The sequence below is a fragment of the Canis aureus genome, chromosome 30 (assembly GCF_053574225.1).
Source record: "Canis aureus isolate CA01 chromosome 30, VMU_Caureus_v.1.0, whole genome shotgun sequence".
Taxonomy (NCBI): Eukaryota; Metazoa; Chordata; class Mammalia; order Carnivora; family Canidae; genus Canis; species Canis aureus.
Window position 1 is genome coordinate 18,883,449 of NC_135640.1, and position 19,129 is coordinate 18,902,577.

General features: G+C 39.7%; 1 long non-coding RNA gene across 39 annotated transcripts in view; it reads left to right on the forward strand.

The window, feature by feature from the left end:
* LOC144301768 (uncharacterized) overlaps window positions 1-19,129 on the forward strand; it is a 134,720-nt gene that overhangs the window by 25,443 nt on the left and 90,148 nt on the right. For 12 of the 39 annotated variants that reach the window (XR_013368604.1, XR_013368603.1, XR_013368605.1 and 9 more), the window contains 7 exons: window positions 2,925-3,130; window positions 3,314-3,386; window positions 7,887-7,971; window positions 11,172-11,307; window positions 16,953-17,150; window positions 17,627-18,430; window positions 18,666-18,816. This is a non-coding gene — a long non-coding RNA (uncharacterized LOC144301768). Of the gene's footprint in view, window positions 1-2,924; window positions 3,135-3,313; window positions 3,387-7,886; window positions 7,972-11,171; window positions 11,308-16,952; window positions 17,151-17,626; window positions 18,431-18,490; window positions 18,817-19,129 lie in introns of all 39 variants that reach the window. The other 27 variants (XR_013368601.1, XR_013368571.1, XR_013368599.1 and 24 more) reach the window with 25 other exon arrangements.

Here is a 19,129-nt window from a genome sequence, read left to right on the forward strand (position 1 = left end):
CAAGACAATGTCAAGACAAGCCATAGCTTGGGAGAAAATCTTTACAAAAGATGCATCTAAAAAAGAGCTGTTATCCAAAATATACAAAGAACTTTTAAAACTCAGCGATAAAAAATGAACAACCTGATTTAAAAAGACGTGAAAGACATCTCACCAAAGAAGATATACAGTTAGCAAATAAGCATATGAAAAGATGCTCTACTTTATATGTCACCAGGGAAATGTAAATTAAAACACTAATGAGCTAAAATTATACATGTATTAGAATGGCCAAAATACAGAACACTGACAACAAACAAATACTGGTGAGTGTACAGAGCAACAGGAACTCTCTCGTTCATTGCTGGTGGGAATACAAAATGGTACAGCCACTTTGGAAGACAGTTTGGTGGTTTCTTATAAAACTAATCATACTCTTACCATATGATTCAGCAATAACACTCCTTAGTATTTACCCAAAGGAGCTGAAAATTTATGTCTATACAAAAACCTGCACACACGAACGTTTATAGCAGCTTTATTTATAATTTCCCAAACTTGGAAGCAACCAAGATGTCCTTTCATAGGTGAATAGATCAACAGACTGGTCTATCCAGTCAATGGAATATTATTCAGCAGTAAAATAGAATGAGTTATCAAGCTAGGAAGAGACAGGGAGGAGCCTTAAATGCAAGAAAGAAGCCAATCTGAGAAGGCTACATACTGTGTGATTCCTACTATATGACATTCTGGAAAAGGCAAAAATATAGAGACAATAAAAAGATCAGTGATTGCCATGGAATAAGGGAAAGGGAAGATGAAAAGGCAGAACACAGAGGACTTTAGGTGATTGAAACTACTCAGTATGATACTGGACTGATGGATACATGTTATTATTATACATTTGTCAAAATCCATCAAATATACAATACCCGGTAAAGCATCCAACTGTTGATCTTCGCTCAGGTCTTGATCTTGGGGTCGTGAGTTCAAGACCCATATTGGTCTCTGCTGAGTGGTGATCCTACTTAAAACGTGTGTGTGTGTGTGTGTGTGTGTATCACCAGGAGTGAACCCTGATGTCTACTATGAACTTTAGACAATAATGATGTGTCAGTGTAGGTTCACTAGTTGTAATAAATGGGCCAGTCAGGTGGGGGATGTTGATAGTGGGGGAGGCTGTGTGTATATGTGAGAGGGTAATGGGAAATCTGAGTACCTTCCACTCACTTATGCTGTGAACCTAAAACTCCTCTAAGTCTATTTAGAAGGAAAAAAAAAAAAGATTCTGGGAGCTAGCATGAGGATTTGTGACTTAGTACCTGAATGATGGTTATGAAAACAAGAGTATTCCTACATTGCTGGAAGATGATATTCTGACCAGTAGACTACACTTATATAAAGATCAATGAGCTCATCAATGATGACAAATAAGAGTGTGGCAGGAGGAAATTCAGGTATACCAGATTATTTTGAGGTATGTGTTGCAGAATAGAATATGAGAAGTTGAATCAACTCAACCCAGTTTTCTGTTCCACGAATGTCAGGTAATTTTTTTTTAAAGATTTTATTTATTTATTCATGAGAGACAACAGAGAAAGAGAGAGAGAGAGAGAGAAAGAAACAGGCAGAGGGAGAAGCAGGCTTCATGCAGGGAGCCTGACATGGGACTTGATCCCGGGACTCCAGGATCACGCCCTGGGCCCAAGGCGGGCGCTAAACTGCTGAGCCACCCACGGATCCCCGAATGTGAGGTAATTTTGAACTTTATCGAAACTCTCCAGTAGTTTGAGGGGGGGGGGGGACTGTTCTGCTCCACTAGGTTTTTACAAGACGCTTGTAGCAAAAGCACATTTCAGACCACTTTGTTCTATGCAAACAAATATTTGCTAGCAAGCAGATACAAAATAATCAGACAGCCTGTGTATTCTTGGAATATTTTCAGTCTCAACCCTTGACACAGTGAGACCAGTCTCTTCATGAAAGGCTGTCTCCAAGATGAAAACAGGCATATTCTGCTGGAGGGAGGGTCAGGCCTTTTGGTCAGATCAGATGATAGGATTATCAACCCATGGGAGAGGTGCAGGACCATAGCAGCTGTCCCCCTGGTATGTACTACTCACCTGAATGGATACTTATGTATATATTATTCCTGCAAAGATGGAGGTGCCTAAGTCCTCACAATCATCTAACTTAAATTCCACTAATTTTACCCATTAGAAATTCTTTCCTAAACACACTCAGTAATAGAGCTTCTTAAGTTTTGTTTGTTTTTTTGTTGTTTTGTTTTTTTAAGAATTTGAGAGAAAGCACGAGCAGGGGGAAAGCAAGAGGGAAAAGCAGACTCCCCACTGAACAAGGAGCTGAATGCAGAGCTCAATCCCAGGACCCTGAGATCATGACCTGAGCCACAAGGCAGACCGCTTAATCCACTGAGCCACCCAGGCACCCCTGAAGTTGGTTTTGACAAAAATACTTCTGAATGCCACTGGCCAGTTCTTAGGATGTTAATTCCATTTGGCCACCTCATATGTTAACTGATCCCTAGGATATAGGTAGATGAGAGTTAAATTGTTCACACAGAGCTCCTAATGTTTATATACTGCAGTACTGTAAAGGAAATTACAAGAAACAATAAAACCAAGAGAAATATCATGAAAAAGCGTTTTTAAAAGCTTCAACATCAAAATGAAACTGTACTTCTGCTTTGCTCTATACTGGTAACTATGAGATCTAATTGTATGTGTTCTCAATTATTGTGCTGGAGAGAGTGAGTGGGTATGGGCTTTATAACATTTAAACAAAAACAGTTTAAAGCAATTTACTGCCTTGGTTGATGTAGCTTCATGGCTCCTTTATGAGATTCCCCATTAACAAAGCCTTTTATGTAAGGCTTTATTTGATGGATTTTCTTTTCTTTTCTTTCTTCTTCTTTTTGTAACAAGAAGAGCCACAAGTACTATGGCTGAACAGAAAAATATCCCAGAGAGAGGTTGTCATAGGAACTGTGCCAGAAGAGCAGCTACTCAATAGAATGTACCATCCAAGGAAGAGAGGAAGGAACTTATCTTGAAGCTTCTCTTACCATCCATTTTAAGGAACAAATCTTTCATGAATCTCCTCATGGAAATTGTCTGCAGTGACAGCAGGGGTAGGTGAGATACTAGGAAGCAGTGGGGCTGACGATATATATATATACCTCATAGGATTTTTGTAGAAGATTAAAATAGATAAAATATATTAAAATACCTACTCTATAAAGTCCCTAAAAATAATAGTAATAAATAACAATAGTCTTTACTATCTCATGTAATCCTCACTTGAACTCTCCAAGGAAGACTGTCATTCAGATTTTCCAGATGAAAAAAAATGAAGCACAAAGAAGTTGAATTATTCCAGGTCCCATGGTAAGTGGTAGAGCTGGAACTCAAATGCAATGTTGCCTGACTCTAGGGCTCTTGCCCTTAGCTTCTCTGTTGGGCTAAACTAGTGGGCAATCAATAATTGGTAATAATTATAAAAATGCTTCTTTGGTGGTGGAATAGTGGGAGTTTCAATTGACATAAGATACATATGGTAGAATGTTGCAGCGTTTGTTAGTTTTGTTTTTTCCTTGAGCTTATTTTTCTTAAGCCACATAAAAATGTGGTCCTATAGGTTGAAAAACTTTGTCCCATTCTCCCCTCCTTACTCCCCAATGAAGAGCTTCATTTCCCCAACCAATTGATGTCTTCCTAGGGAACTCTAAAAGCTCTTTTTCTCCCTTCCTCTCCCCTTCTCCTTCTCTCTCCTCTTCTTTCCATCCTCCCCACTTCCTTTTTTTTTTTTTTTTAAGGTTTTATTCATTTATTCATGAGAGACAGAGAGAGGCAGAGACAGAGGCAGAGGGAGAAGCAGGCTCCATGCAGGGAGCCTGGTGTGGGACTTGATCCTGGGTCTCCAGGATCACGTCCTGAGCTGAAGGCAGAGCTGAAGGCAGACACTCAACAGCTGAGCCACTCAGGCGTCCCCCTCCCCCACTTCCTGAAGGAGGAATTCATAGCTGGAGCTTCCTTACTATGCCTTCCTCAAAGTTTTGAGACCCTATGTTATGGCTGAATTTTTTCCCCTCCAAAGTTCATATGCTGAAGTCTGTTAAAGAGAAAATTACTCATGGCACTTGTTAAGAAAAACTAAGGCAGGATTTATTCAGGTGGGATACTACAGTAGGTACAGGGACCAGGACAGTGGAGTTTTATATAGGAGGGGAGAGATATTGGGCTCAACTTTGAATATACAGAAAAATAGAAATTTATAACCACGAAGCAGGGTTGGGGATCAGTGGACAGAGAATTACTAAGAGGAAATATTATAGGTAAGGGAGGATTCTGTCTAAACAAACCTGACCGGATTTTTGCTGAAGTTAGGCCAGGGTGATGAGATATCATCTGGGGGAAGGTGGTGATGGGGAATCCGATCAGATATTGAGGGTGATCAGATATCGAAGATGGGCATTTCTTGTTAGACTGACTTAGCAGGATTCTTGCTAGAAATAGTCTACAAGGAAGGACATGGGAGCCTGATGTCAGGCCTAGTGAAAAAGAGAGCTCAGAAGAGCTGATCAAAGTTTGGTCAAGGCGAGAATCTTTGTCAAATCCTAACCCCCCAGTACCTGAGAATGTGACAGTAATTGGAGATAGGATGCCTAAAGAGATCATCAAGGTAAAATGAGGCAATTTGTGGTGTCTTAATAAGAAGAGGGGGTTAAAACACAGATACACAGAGGGTGGTCCTTGCGAAGACATCAGAGGAAGACAGCCCTCTTTAAGCCAAGGAGAAAAGCCTTTAGAAGAAACCAACCCCACCACTGTCTTGATCTTAGACTTCTAGCCTTGAGAACTAGGAGAAAATAACTTGCTATTGTTTAAACCACTCTGTCAGTGGCACTTTGTTATGGCAGCCCTAGCAAACTAATACACCCTACAGTGGTCTGAGCATCTTGAACTTTATTCAGATCTGTGTCACCCATTTCTCTTGGCATCTCTACTCTTGCCATTCTGTGGCTATGTCTGTTTCATTTTAGTTAAGCACCAGGTGTGGAATGCGAACCTCTGTGTAAAATGGCACAGGTTTACTCTTGAAATGACTCTGTGAACTCTAAAGCCAGGAAAATTAACCAAGGTACATGGTGCTTTCCTCTGTGTTCTTATGCCTGCCTTCAACTTATCCAGAGTGGATCTTCCTCAGATTAAACACCACACTGCTCATCTCTAGATGCAAGTTCTTACAGGATTGTACTGCCATTAACTTTTTATATGTCTCTTTACTACCTCCACCTCACCCCCAGTTAATTTCTGAATTCACAGACACTGAGATTGTGCCTATGAATTATTCATTTCTGTACACCCTATAATTCCTGGTTCAGAAGAGGCACTAATTTATGTTTGGATTTTTTTAATGGAGTGTGTGTGTGTGTGTGTGTGTGTGTTTTCTTCTTTTTTATCTCTGATGAGGGGATTTTTTTTAAGAGACTCAAATGAAAGAAATTTAAAGCACTTTAAACATGTAATGGTGTAGTAGTCAATGTCATAAGAAATAGGTTTGTTTTTATTTATTTTATTTTTTAAAATTTTATTTTTAAGTAATCTCTACACCTAATGTGGGATTTGAACCCACAATCCTGAGATCAAGAATCACATGCTCCACTGATTGAGCCAGCCAGGCACCCCAGGGTCTATTTTTATTTTAAATCCTCCAGTCAGAAGATTCTGAAATGCCTAAACCTCTTCTTACAAGGGAGACTGCAGGTATGATGGAGGTTGTGTTGTCTAGGAAAAATGGTCATCATGACCTAAAGGAATCTTAATGCCTACTTTACTCTCAGGATGTAGCCAGCACTCCACGCAGGGAGTCAGGCATCATTGGGGAAGTGGAGAGAGAAAGAAGATTGCATAGGAAAGGGGTTCCCAGGCTCCCACTCAAGAAAGAGTCTGTAAAGACTATCAGGCATCTCATTGGAAAGTAAATATTTCACCTGCAGACATCCTTTGGCCTTCTTGTGTGTCTGGACTAGTTTCTTTCTTTTTTTAGGATTTTATTTATTTATTTACATGAGAGACACAGAGAGAGAGGCAGAGACACAGACAGAGGAGAAGCAGGCTCTCCACAAGGAGCCTGATGCAGGACTAGATCCTGAATCCCGGGATCATACCCTGAGCCGAGACAGACGCTCAACCGCTGAACCACCTGGGCATCCCTGGACTAGTTCCTAGTAGGATTCTTTTTGGTAATGAACTGTGCCTCCTTCTTGGACTTTTGGTAGAATAAAGGGAAGATATATTTGATTATGAATTATATCCAGCTGGGGATATTGAACCACAGAAACAGCACACCTGCTCCTTGGTCCTGAACAATGGGAGATGCTTGCTCTAGGGATTGGGGGTGGGGATGTGTCTGGTTAGAAATAAGATACAGTCCTCCATAATATAGCCCTTCACCTGGCTCTTCTAGAGACATGATCCAAGGAAAGCCAACTTCTCCTAAAAGTGTTAGTAAAAATCTGGGTCATGAGCAACCATTATTTTTAGACAACAGTAGGTGATGTTCAAAGTAAGACATGTAACTAGCAACACGTATTTTTGCACTACTTGGATCACAGTCCTTCAGGAATTTACTGTTGGTAAAGACAGTTGCCAATATGCCACAGATTTGTATCAGGGACACCAAAGAAACAGAATCAATTATTTGTGAAGAAGCAGAACAATCCTCCATTAAACTTTGTATAATATCAAAAAAGAGCACAAGGAAAGGTCAAATCTATCCTCCAAGTTCTTAATTATAATTCAGAGAGCCAGGAGGGAAAGGGAATGGAGAAAAGGAAAAAAAAAAAATTAAATGGCTGCCTGCAGTTTGGGAACACTGAGTGGAAATGGAAGATATTTCTGTCTTTGATGTCAAACATCCACATGGTCACTTTTTTTCCCCTAAAGGCATTTAATTTTGTGGGATTGAATTCTTCTTTCTGAGACCTAGGAAAATATAAATGCCATCAACTGTTTGATCTCATCTGTGTAGTTTGAAGGCTGTTTGTTTGTGGGTAAGGAAGTTAACACCACAAAAAGCACTAAAACCCTACAACATGCCAGCTTTGGATGATTCATAGAAAACAGTCACAATGCAGGTCAGATGGTGCATTTCTGATGTAAAAAAGAAAAAAAAAAGGATTGCTTAAAAGTGTGTATCCAGAAAATACAAGACTTTTGTATTATTTGTCATCCACTGAAAGCTAAATAGCATTGGGATATGGTTATTTTAAGTTACAGTTTGAAAAACCAAAACTGGTGATTTCTGAAAACAAACAAAAAAATGCTAATCTAAATGTTTTGAAAATTGGCACAAAGGAGAAAAAAGGGCCTTTCATGTGATATATAAGGAAAATCTGTTGAAGACAATTAGTTCCTACAGGAATAGGATTGATAATGTGACATTTATTCACTTTGATCTAAATTTAACATCTACCCACATTTTCAACGTTCCAGTGCCCTTCTGGTTACTATAGTGATCATACCTTGCAACTCAACATTTAATTCCTAGGTAACAGACAACAATCGTGGATACCAAGGAGAGCATAGGTAAAATCTGTTTTATTAAATACTTTCTGGTGATGCCTGGGTGGCTCAGTTGGTTAAGTGTCTGCTTTCGGCTCAGGTCAAGGTTTCAAGGTCCTGAGATGGAGTCCCACATTGGTCTCCTTGCTCAGTGGGGAGCTTGCTTCTCCCTCTCCCTCTGCTGTCCCCCCCCCCCCCGCTTCTACTCTCTCTCTCAAATGCATTAATAAAAAATCTTTAAAAAATTACTGTCCGGAATTTGCTAATTGAAAAGCATCTCTCTCTTCCCTGCCCCCTCCCCCTCTTTTTTGCATGGTTTAGGTTTGCTACACCTAATGAAGAGATTGGAATATCCCCAAACATAAGTTGTACAAGAAGAATCAAGAAGCATGTTTAGGCACTAAATGTGAGTGTAAGGATCTTGATGTGATGGCATAACATTGCTAGGGAAACAAAAAATAAGGGTTCTAAAATAAGTACTTTTTGGGGCACCTGAGTGGCTCAATTGGTTGAGTGTCTGACTCTCGATTTAGGCTCAGGTTATAATTTCAGAATCATGGGATTGAGCCCCAAATTGGGCTCCATGCTCAGCGGGGAGTCTGCTTCTCCCTCTCCCTCTCCCTCTGCCCCTCCCCTACTTTGTGCACACACTCAATCTTGTCTCATAAATAAATTAAAAAATATATATTTTTTTAAAGTACTTTTCAGCTGGAGCTGACCTAAAAAGTCATTATTGATGTTTGATGAAACTGTGAACAAAAAAATACCCTCAGTAGTTGGAGTGTCTGTTCTAATAATGTACCATATTTAATGTTTATTCTTCTTCTAATATAGACAGATCCAGGGATCCCTGGGTGGCGCAGCGGTTTGGTGCCTGCCTTTGGCCCAGGGCCCGATCCTGGAGACCTGGGATCGAGTCCCATGTCGGGCTCCCGGTGCATGGAGCCTGCTTCTCCCTCTGCCTGTGCCTCTGCCTCTCTCTCTCTCTCTTTCTCTCTCTCTGTGACTATCATAAATAGATAAAAAAAAATTAAAAAAAAAAGATTATAGACAGATCCATGATGTGAAAGATTTTTTTCCACAAAAGCAACTTGCATTAGAAACTTCCAACAAATGCAGAAGGATCTCCTGACCACTGAAAAGACATACAGGAAGAACTTCATTGTATTTTGCTCCATACTTTTTTATAATTTTTTTTTTTTTTTTTATGATAGTCACAGAGAGAGAGAGAGGCAGAGACACAGGCAGAGAGAGAAGCAGGCTCCATGCACCGGGAGCCCTACGTGGGATTCGATCCCGGGCCTCCAGGATCGTGCCCTGGGCCAAAGGCAGGCGCCAAACCGCTGCGCCACCCAGGGATCCCTGCTCCATACTTTTGAAACATCTTGTCAAAAGGTCTTTTTCAGCTCTCCAATAAAAACTGTCCAGAGATTCATACCTGAGAGCACTGAGACACTCCAACATTTACATGTCTAGGTTTGGGCCCTGTGATGCAGTCTTAATGTGTCAATTGAAGTGCAAGTCAATTGAAATGCAGGATTCTGAAATAAGGACCCACACGTTTTTTGGATGTTTTTAAGTAATCTCTATGCCTGAAGTGAGGCTTGAATTCAGGATCCCAAGATCAAGAGTCTCATGCTCTGTATACTGAGCCAGTCAGGTGCCCCAAGAACCCACACTTTCAAATCTAGCTTTTCTATTGCCACACAGTAATGGCAATATAAAAGGAAAACATAAACAAAAAATTTAAGAAAACAGACCAGAAATATACTGGAAAAGTGGAGAGTGATAAAAAAAGAAGAATATCAAGAAATCACAGTGTTGAAATATCTTCGGAAACCTAATAGTAATACTGATGGTAACAGTTATGACTCTCTCCTTATGTGCCCAGCCCTATGATAGGTACCTTAACTTTCATCCTGTGTTTAATCCTCATGACAGCTATGGCAGACTATCATTATTAACACCTCCGTTTTGCGGATGAGAAAGTAAAACTAAGAACATTAGAATGAGTAACTTGCTCAAGGGTTTCCAGTTATGCTGGTAAGTAGTAGGACTCGTACATATTTTTTAAAAGTTGGGGATCCCTGGGTGAATCAGCGGTTTAGTGCCTGCCTCCGGCCCAGGGCATGATCCTGGAGTCCCGGGATCGAGTCCCACATCAGGTTCTCTCATGAATGAATAAATAAAATCTTAAAAAAAAAAAAAAAGTAACAACAACAGAAAAAGGCAGAGAGGAGACATTATGGGTAGTTGGTCTTATCAGTGCCAAAATATAACATAGGGGATCCTTGGAGCTTGCACTATAGTCCAAACCATTGAATGCATGGTCAAGTGGCCAGAACAGGTACCCAAAGCTCCCCTTGAAAGGAACCAGAAACTGGGACAGAGATTTGACTTTCATAAAGCCTTTTTGTTTGTCTTCTTAGAGAATTTTTCATGTGCTCTTTAATAAAAAATATTTACACTTATGTATATAGCCACACTCTCACATTGGGAACATTGGGAAGGGGAGTAGGTCGAAATTCCTTTTTTTTGTTTTTTTAAGATTTTATTTATTTATTCATGAGAGACACAAAGAGAGGGAGAGACACAGGCAGAGGCAGAAGCAGGCTCCATGCAGCGAGCCTGATGTGGGACTCGATACTGGGTCCCTAGGATCATACCCTGGGCCGGAGGCAGGTGCTAAACCGCTGAGCCACCTAGGGATCCCCTATTTTTTCAAAATTCTTTAGAGTACCTGATATGCCCCAACATGCTAGCGGTAAATATTTATTTATTTATTTATTTATTTATTTATTTATTTATTTATTTATTTCTCCTACGGAGTAGTCTATGGATCAAAATGGGTGATAGGTTTATTTCTGTTCTTGGGAATTCAGGGTGGGTGGCAAACAGTGATAATCATATATTTCATTACAGCCTGGTGTAATTTTAGCAGTTCATTCTGCAAGTCCCAGCATGTATTATTGATTATTGTTCCATAGGAATCAGTACAGATGAAATGTAAGATCGAGTGGTCTCTTGTAAAGTGACTTGCATAAAATTTAACGGTTCATACCGAACTTCTAAGGACTAGTAGAAAAGAATAGTAACTGCAGTGCACCACAGGAGGGCGCGCTGGTACTTTTAAATTCAATAACTTGGCCGGTATTGTGAGTGTAAAGACAAGGTGCAGATTTCACTTACAAGCCAGTTGCCTTTCTACAATCATTAAATATCAAATCTCCATGATTTTTAAAGTAACTTTCGTGGGATTTGAAAATAGTGATGAGGTTTTGAAGGCATATACTTTTTAAATATTTTATTTATTTATTTGACAGAGAACAACCAGGAGGAGTGGCAGGCAGAGGGAGAGGGCGAGTCGGATTCCCTGTGCAGAGCCCCACACGAGGCTCAATCTTGGGACTCCAGGATCACCCCCTGAGCCTCCCAGGCACCCTGGCATGTTGTTTTTTTATTTTCATGGAAAGAAATGAGACTTTTTTCCCCCTAAAAACATATTTTCCTGGGTTAATATTTAATTAAATATTACTTTGTACTATCGCCAGTTATCAAGACAGCTTGGAAAAAATTAAAAGAAAAATTGTTTCTTTTTCTTATCAGCAATACAAATTACAAAGTGGTAAAACCGAGATTCATTTTAGTAGATGGAGGAAAGGTTACTTGGAGAGAATTATGACAAACTAATAGAGATTCACATAGTCTTCTCCATACCCGTCACCCTCACACAAGTAACAAGGTGATTTATTATATATTAAAGAATAGCTTTTATTAACAAGATTGTCTATCATTTTTAGTTCCTGATAGTACCTCTTTAATAACCAATGAAATCTGAACATGGGATTGAAAAAGGAATATGAATGTTGTACCCTAAAGTTATGGATTAAAAATAAAGAAAAACAGGCAAACAACAAAATTCTTATAGCATATATGATTTGAGGTGATCCTGGAGGTATATGTGGTCTTTCTCTATCAGGGTGAAGTTTATAAATATTTTCATTGGAAATGTTCCTTTAGTCCAAGGATTGGCAAACTTTTTCTGTAAAGAACCAGATAGTAAATACTTCTAAATACTAGGAGCTATTCACTTGCTACTGTAGCGTGAAAGCAGCCACAGATAGGCAAATGAATGGCGCTGGTTGTGTTCCAATAAAATGCTATTTACAAAAAAGCAGGTGCCGAGCTAGATTTGGCCCCAGGATCATAGTTTGCTTAATCTTGCTTTATTCTAGCGGTGGATCCCTTAACAGATAAAAGGTGAGGGAGTAGGAGAAATAGCTTTGGAGACCAGGACATGGTGGGGAAAAAAGAACCTCTAACTGGAGAGCATAAGGATATAAAAAGCTTCACCTCAGGTCCCAAGAGATGCTCAACAGTCCTTAGCAAGAACCAAAATAACAGCTGTCTTAGGAAGGAAGTGTATTTTAGAAAATTGGTTGAAACATATGCATAGACCTACGTCTAAAATAAGTAAAGCCCTGAAGGTGCAGTAAATCAAAAATGTCTGAGAGATGGGGAGTTTGCTCTGCGCATCAGTTGCCCTGGCATGGTGAGCCACAAATAAGTAAGGAAAATCTGGAACCCTGCAGGAAACTATAGAGTTTTGCGGCAAGACAATTGTGGGTGATAAATTAGAATGGACTTTCTGAACATAAGGAAGCACCCTTAAGTCCCAACCCAAGATATTTTCTAAAGGACTGCTGGAATTTTAAATATTTTGAAAATAGATTCCATGATTCATAGAAAGAGCAGATACATTTCCTAAGAGTGACAGATGCATTATACTTTGTTTTAGGAGATGAGGTAAGATTTCCATGAAATCAATTAATTGCTGGGAAAAAATAAAAAAACAAACCAACACAGGAGACTTATACATTGCCATAGTTCCCAAGTCTGGCAGCAGAAAAATGTCAAGGAGATTTCTTAAAAAACACAGTTTCTCAGGTCTCATTCCAGACTGATTGGATTAAATTTCCCAGAGCCTGTGGCTGAGGCATTCCTGACAGTGCTGCACAAGTGGGTCCTGAGAATGGCCAGGCTACCACAAGCCCAGGGGCCAGCATTTGGAAGCCAGTAGGACAAAGGACAAACCCCAGATTTGAAGTTTGGCCATATTAGGTTCAGATTTCAGGCTCTGCCTTATATTAGTCATTTGACCTTGAGCTGGTGATGTAATATTTACAAGCTTCAATCACAGTTCTGGTAATGTGGAGCCTATGTGTGCCCCTATGGGAAGGGTTAAAAATCTGATGTGGCTGTCAGGCTTGCAGTATAGATGCTTCTGGCTCATTTACGTCCTATCTCCCCGTTCTTCATGGGGATGATATAGCTGGATTTGCTCCATTCACCACTTCACAGGATTTTACTAAAAGTGAGAGCATTTTTAAGAAGATTCATAAGTTTAGTTTTTTTCCACAGAAGCATTTCTTCTTGAATTTCCCGAGAATTCTGTGATCAGGTCGTGCCATCTCTACTCTTAAACACTAACTAGAGAGGAAGAAGACAAAGAGGGGAGATGTTGAGCTCTCAAGCATCCCATCAAGTCCTAGCTTGTGCTGACTTTGCAACTTTGTTTAAGGCAGTTACAAACTCCTTGCTGGTAACTTGGCCTTGGCTTCCAAATTCCTGTTGTAGTTGAGCTTTGTTCTTACATGCAGGTATAGGAGGTTTTTCTTCTCAGAAGTTGAGGCCACACCTGCTGCTCCTTTATTTTTCTCTCCTCTATGGTTTATATGAACGAAGAAAGTTCATATAACTGTCTTCGTAAAGTAAAGTAAACTTTACTTTACTCCCTCTGAATCTGGAGTGTGGAAAATCATGGGCAGCCTACTATTAATTGTTGCTTGGCGGCAGACGTGATCCCAAGGAGGGAGTTGGCAATTCCCTTCCTCTGGCCAGCAGCATGCTTCCTATTTGTAAGTAATTTTTCATCTATTCTTTGGGAAGAGGGGTTGTACCTCTTTCCTGAAACACACGAGACCAAAATGAATTCATCAAAGAGGAAAATAAGTTTGTAGTGCATGTTGTTAACAAGTTCTCTCCACAGTAGGAAAGTGATTGGGGGACATAAGAGAAGTGGAGTTTAGTAATCATTTCCTTATTTTGGTGAAAGAAGAAAGCCACAAGAAATAAAATTCTGGTTAAAGGAAGAGTTGCTTTTGTTTACAGGTTCCTAGTGACTTCTCCAGTGGTTATGGTTGGCAAGTTTGAGAGGCAAATTTACATTTCAGGAGCTTGGGAGCTCAGCATTTGAGTCAATTTCTTTGCAAATAAAACCTGAGGGTTTAGTTTGTTCTAATTTAGAGTTGGACATTAGCCAAATTAGGAGTGAAGAATTCTACATCAGCAGGTTTACTGCTTAATTTTACTATCGGTTCTACTTAGCAACTTCAAGCACATTAAATGAGGCAGCTATAATCTTTTAGGGAATCAAGATAGGACAATTGGACATTAGAGGTTTTTTTTTTAAAGGACAATAGCTCTATAAATTGAATGACACTTGTAAGGTCCAAAAGTAAATCTAAATTTTAAGTTATTCCCTAAAACTGCACATCTCTCAGAATCTCAAGAGAAGTAAGTATTCTCTTGAATATTCAAGAGTGTTCAGTCCCTGCTCAGCAGGTAGCCTGCTTCTCATTCTCTCTCTGCCTCTCCCCTTGCTTGTGCTATCTCGCTCTGTCAAATAAATAATTTAAAAAAAATTCAATTAGTTCAAATTAGTCAGAAGTAAAATTGTTAAATAAAGCTGAAATACTCAGGTGGGGAAGAAAAAAGGAGACAAAAAGATGAGTGGCCTGCCACTTTTTTTTTTTAGGCCAGTAATCTTGTATGTGAAAGGAGTCACATCTTTAAGATGAACTATTAATGCTTTTTGTTTTTCTAAAATAACACTTGAAGGGATTACTTTGGGTTCAGAATAATGGTATTAGTTGGGTGCTTGAAATGATTGCTTTGTGCATTTCCAGATACTTTCGATATTTGTGATGGAAAAAGCTAGTTCAGGCCAGGAGAAAGACTTTCAACACTTTGGTACTTACAGTGTGTTTTTACAAATGGGCTGAGACACACTGAGATATCACTTGATAATGGCGCTTCCCCACACAATGAAAACTTGGAGTAAAATTTAAAAATGAGTAACAAATTATATAGAAGCAAGTAGCTAATTCAGCTAAAACATTACTTTGTTTTAGAAACTAGAAACCTTGACATCATCTTTTGTTCCTTCTGCCCCTAATCAGTGCCCAAGATCACACTCCCTTCCTCTCATTTTCTTGGCTGCTGCTTTGAACTTTTCTTCAATGTCTTCCCTCTAAACTACTGGAGCAGTTTCTAAATTTGTTCCTGCATTTCCCTCTATTTTTTTTGTAATCCATCCTCCTGAAACATAGACCCATCCTTCTATTATAAACCTTTGTTTGGCACAACTCTGATAATCCTGGTGAAGACAAATGTTCTCTGGGTTCTCTTTGCTTTGGAGTAAAACCTTCACTGAGAGTTCAGTCCCACAGAGAGGGAAGTGTTAGGGTTAGGCAGATTGTCAGATGCCAACCAAGCAACTTGGGGTTCTTCCAGAAGCTGCAAGTCTAGGGGAAAACTGGATTGCTGACGAAGACACTGAGAAGCCCAGTTGCATGCACTGAGTACATGGTGAGGGTGGGAGTAGGATGCAGGCCCAATGGACAATGTGTGCCCAAGTATGCTAGACAATGGAGAGTAATAGCTGGACTATATCTACAGCCCATTCTCTAATAGATATACAACAGTCTACTTCCTTCCTGTTGGGAAACTCCTGAAGGTTGAACTGACCAGTTTTGGATCTTGATAATGCCAGTGAAGCAAGACTAAGAAGGGCTTCCTCCATTTTCTATAATCATGATTTCCAACCTGAGCTCATCCTATGAATTTCTTAGGAAGATTCCGGGGGTCCATTACAAGTGGTCTGAATCAGATTATTCAGATTATCCAGATGTGACCCCAGAAATATGTATTTAAAACAAGCTATCCAGAAAATTCTTTTTTTTAAAGATTTTATTTATAGCATTGAGGGGAAGGGCAGAGGGAGAGGGAGAGGGAGAGAGAGAGAATCTTAAGCAGACTCAGCACTGAGCTCAGAGCCGCACTTGAATGCTTACTTGACTGAGCCACCCAGACACCCCCAGGTAATTCTTAAGTAGCCAGTTGAGCACAAGTGTGAGGAATCAGTGACTTCAAGGGGGGAAAAAATCAACATTCCTCACCATGATGTTCAAGGTTTCAGCCACAAAATCCCCATCATTCTGTAGCCATTCACCTTTGTCAGTTTTTTTTTTCTCTGTGCCCCCCTCAGGGTTGTGATGTTGAGTTCCCCATCAGGCCCTGTGCAGGGCATGGAGCCTGCTTAAGATTCTCGCTCTCCCTTAAAAAACAAAAAACAAAAAAGTCTTCATTGCAAGAGAGTGTCCTCAGTTTCAGATGTCAATTTGTGCTTGTTACCTGTGCTTCTGTGATCAAGCAGCTGCGGTTGGAAGTTTCCAAGATTCCCTCCTTGGACTTCAGATACCAGTTACACATCCAAGCGGTTATCTGTACTTCTGACCAATTAGCTATAAATCAGAGGCTCCCATAGCCCCCTCCTTGGATTTGGTTAATTTGCTAGAGTGGCTTACAGTACACTGAACTCAGGAAATCTGTTTGCTTACTAGTTTACCAGTTTATTATAAAGGATATTTAAAGGCTGAGAACCAATAGCTAGATGAGGAGATAACATAAGTCAAGGATGTGGGAAAGGGCATGGATCCTCCAAGCCTCTCCAGGCATACCACTCTTCCTCACATCTCCACTTGTGCACAGGCTGGCAGCTCTCCAAATCCCATGCTTTCGGATTTTTATGGAGGCCTAATTACATATATGATTGATTAAATCATTGACCATTGGTGATGGAACTCATTGTTCAGCCCTTCTCCCCTTTCAGGAGGTCAGGGAAGTAGGATTGAAAGCTCTGACCCTCTAACACATGGTTGGATTTTCTGGCAAACAGCCCCATCTTCAGGTTACTTAGAGGCTTTCTAAAAGTCACTCACCAACATAACAAAAGATGTCTTTATCATTCTCATCACTTAGGAAATTACAAGAGTTTTAGGAGTTCTCTGCCAGAAGCTGGCACAAAGACCAAATATGTATTTCTTATTATAAATCACAATGTCACACCTACACAACCCTTAATATAGTATCAGTCACATAGAAGGTGCCTAATAAATGTTGAGTCATGGAGTATTTATGTGAACATGGTGCTATCACTGTGAAGGCTAAGATAATTTTAGCAGCACTCAGAAATTGGGAACTCCAGACTCCTCTCAGAAAGTGAATGGGGAGAGTTTTTTTGTCTTTTTCTTTGTCATATTTCAGTTAAGACCAGTCATAAAGCATGCTGGGACATCATCAATATCACACCAGGAGGGTAAGGAAGGAATCCATGATCTACCAGAAGAAGGACTAGAGTTGCCTTATATAGAGATATACAAAGTCTCGGCTCTCATACCTTTTAAATTCTAGTGGGAGAAATGGACCAAAACCAAGTTAAACAAGTACAATTTTTCCAAAATGGTAAGTGTTTATCCTAGTAAAGGAGACAGTAGAGACTATATAAATCAGATGATTCAAATAGTGGTAAGTGCCATGAAAATAAAAGTAATGATGTGTCCAAGAGAGTTTGCTTATTGAAGGTGGTGGGGACAAGATTAGGACTCTGAGATGGCTTCTGTGTTGAGAAGCGGATATGAAGAAAGAGCTGACAGGAAACATTTCCAGGAAGAGGAAACCCCAAGTGGCACAACCTAGAGATATGAATGAACTTGAGTGTTTAAGGAACAGTAAAAGACACATGTGACTAGAGGCTGGGAATGAGGGCCAAATGTGGGGCCTTGGAATTTTCATTTTATGCCAATTGTGTTGGAAAGGCATTGGAGAATTTGAAGGAAGGAGTGATATGATTTCATCATTTGATCAATCCTGAGAAATATTTAAGAGGTGTAATTAGCAGAATTAGGTGATTTCTAAAATACATTTCTTTTTTTTTTAAGATTTTTTATTTATTCATGAAAGACACACAGAGAGGCAGAGACAGAGGCAGAGGGAGAAGCAGGTGCCTCGCAAGGAGCCCGATGCAGAATTCGATCCCAGGATCGCAAGATCATGACTATAGCTGAAGGCAGACGCTCAACCACTGAGCCACCCAGGCGTCCCTCTAAAATACATTTATTTATTTATTTATTTATTTATTTATTTATTTATTTTCCTAAAATACATTTAAAGGAAAGAGTAGAAGGTATTGCAAAAATTCAAAGGTGAGTTTCAGGTTTTTGGCTTGGCTAATTGGGTGACTGAGAATAATACAGAAAAAGTTTTTTTTTTTTTTTTTAAGATTTTATTTATTCACAAGAGACACACAGAGAGAGGCAGAGACATAGGCAGAGGGAGAAGCAGGCTCCTGGAGAGGAGCCTGATGTGGAACTCTATTCTAGGACCCCTGGATCATGCCCTGAGACAAAGGCAGATGCTCAACCACTGAGGCACCTTCCAGGTGCCCCAAAAGGTGAAAACTGTGTGTAAAGGTTGATATATTATTTTAGACATGCTGAGTCTGAGGTTCCCATGTGCTATCCAAGGGGAAAGGTTGAGTAAGAAATTGAGTATATGTATCTGAAGCTTTGGGAAAAGTCTCAGAGGTATAGATTAGAGACTCTTTATCTTCATGTAGGTAGTTGTTAAAACCTCAAGTGGATGACATTACACCAAGAGCGTGCAGCATGAGTGCACTGAGGACAGACCCTTGGGAACAAGAATATTTTAAGAGTGGATGGAGAAACTATCAAGTAAAAAACATGGTAAGCAGTCAAAGGAATCATTTTTATAATAAAAACTTGCACATTCATTATATTTTATAGAATGGAGGCACTGATGAGCTTGAGGAGGCAAGTTGAAGCAGAAGTGACATCACTTTGTGTTGACTGCTCTTTGAGAAACCTGGCAGAGAGTGGAAGGAGACAAATTATAGAGAGCAGTACAAGATTAGTGGAATTTTTTTTTGGAGGGGTGGAGAATGCTTGATACTATTTACAGGCTAAGAAGAGAAAAGAAGAGAAAGAAAGAAATTTAATATTTAAGAGAAGAAGGAAAGTTGGCAGAATGAGAGCTTGAAAGAAAGATGGAGGGATTTGGAAGAGTTAACCTTATATGAGAAGGACACCTTATTTTCTTAGCATGAAATGAGGTAAGTAAATAATAAAGTGTGGATGTCCACACATTTGCATACAAGGTGATAGGATTTTAAAAGGGGGATTTATAGTGGATGGTCCCAATTGTCTTATCTAATCTAGTTAGATAGTAAAAGATTGCTGATCCAAGAGCTCTGCATATATATAATGGTTTATTTTTTTTTATTGGAGTGAAATTCACAAACATAACATTAATTATTTGATTTATTTATTTTTAAAGATTTATTTATTTATTTTAGAGAGAGAGGGAGTATGAGCCAGAGGGGCAGCGGGAGAGGGAGAGAGAATCTCAAGCAGACTCTCTGCTGA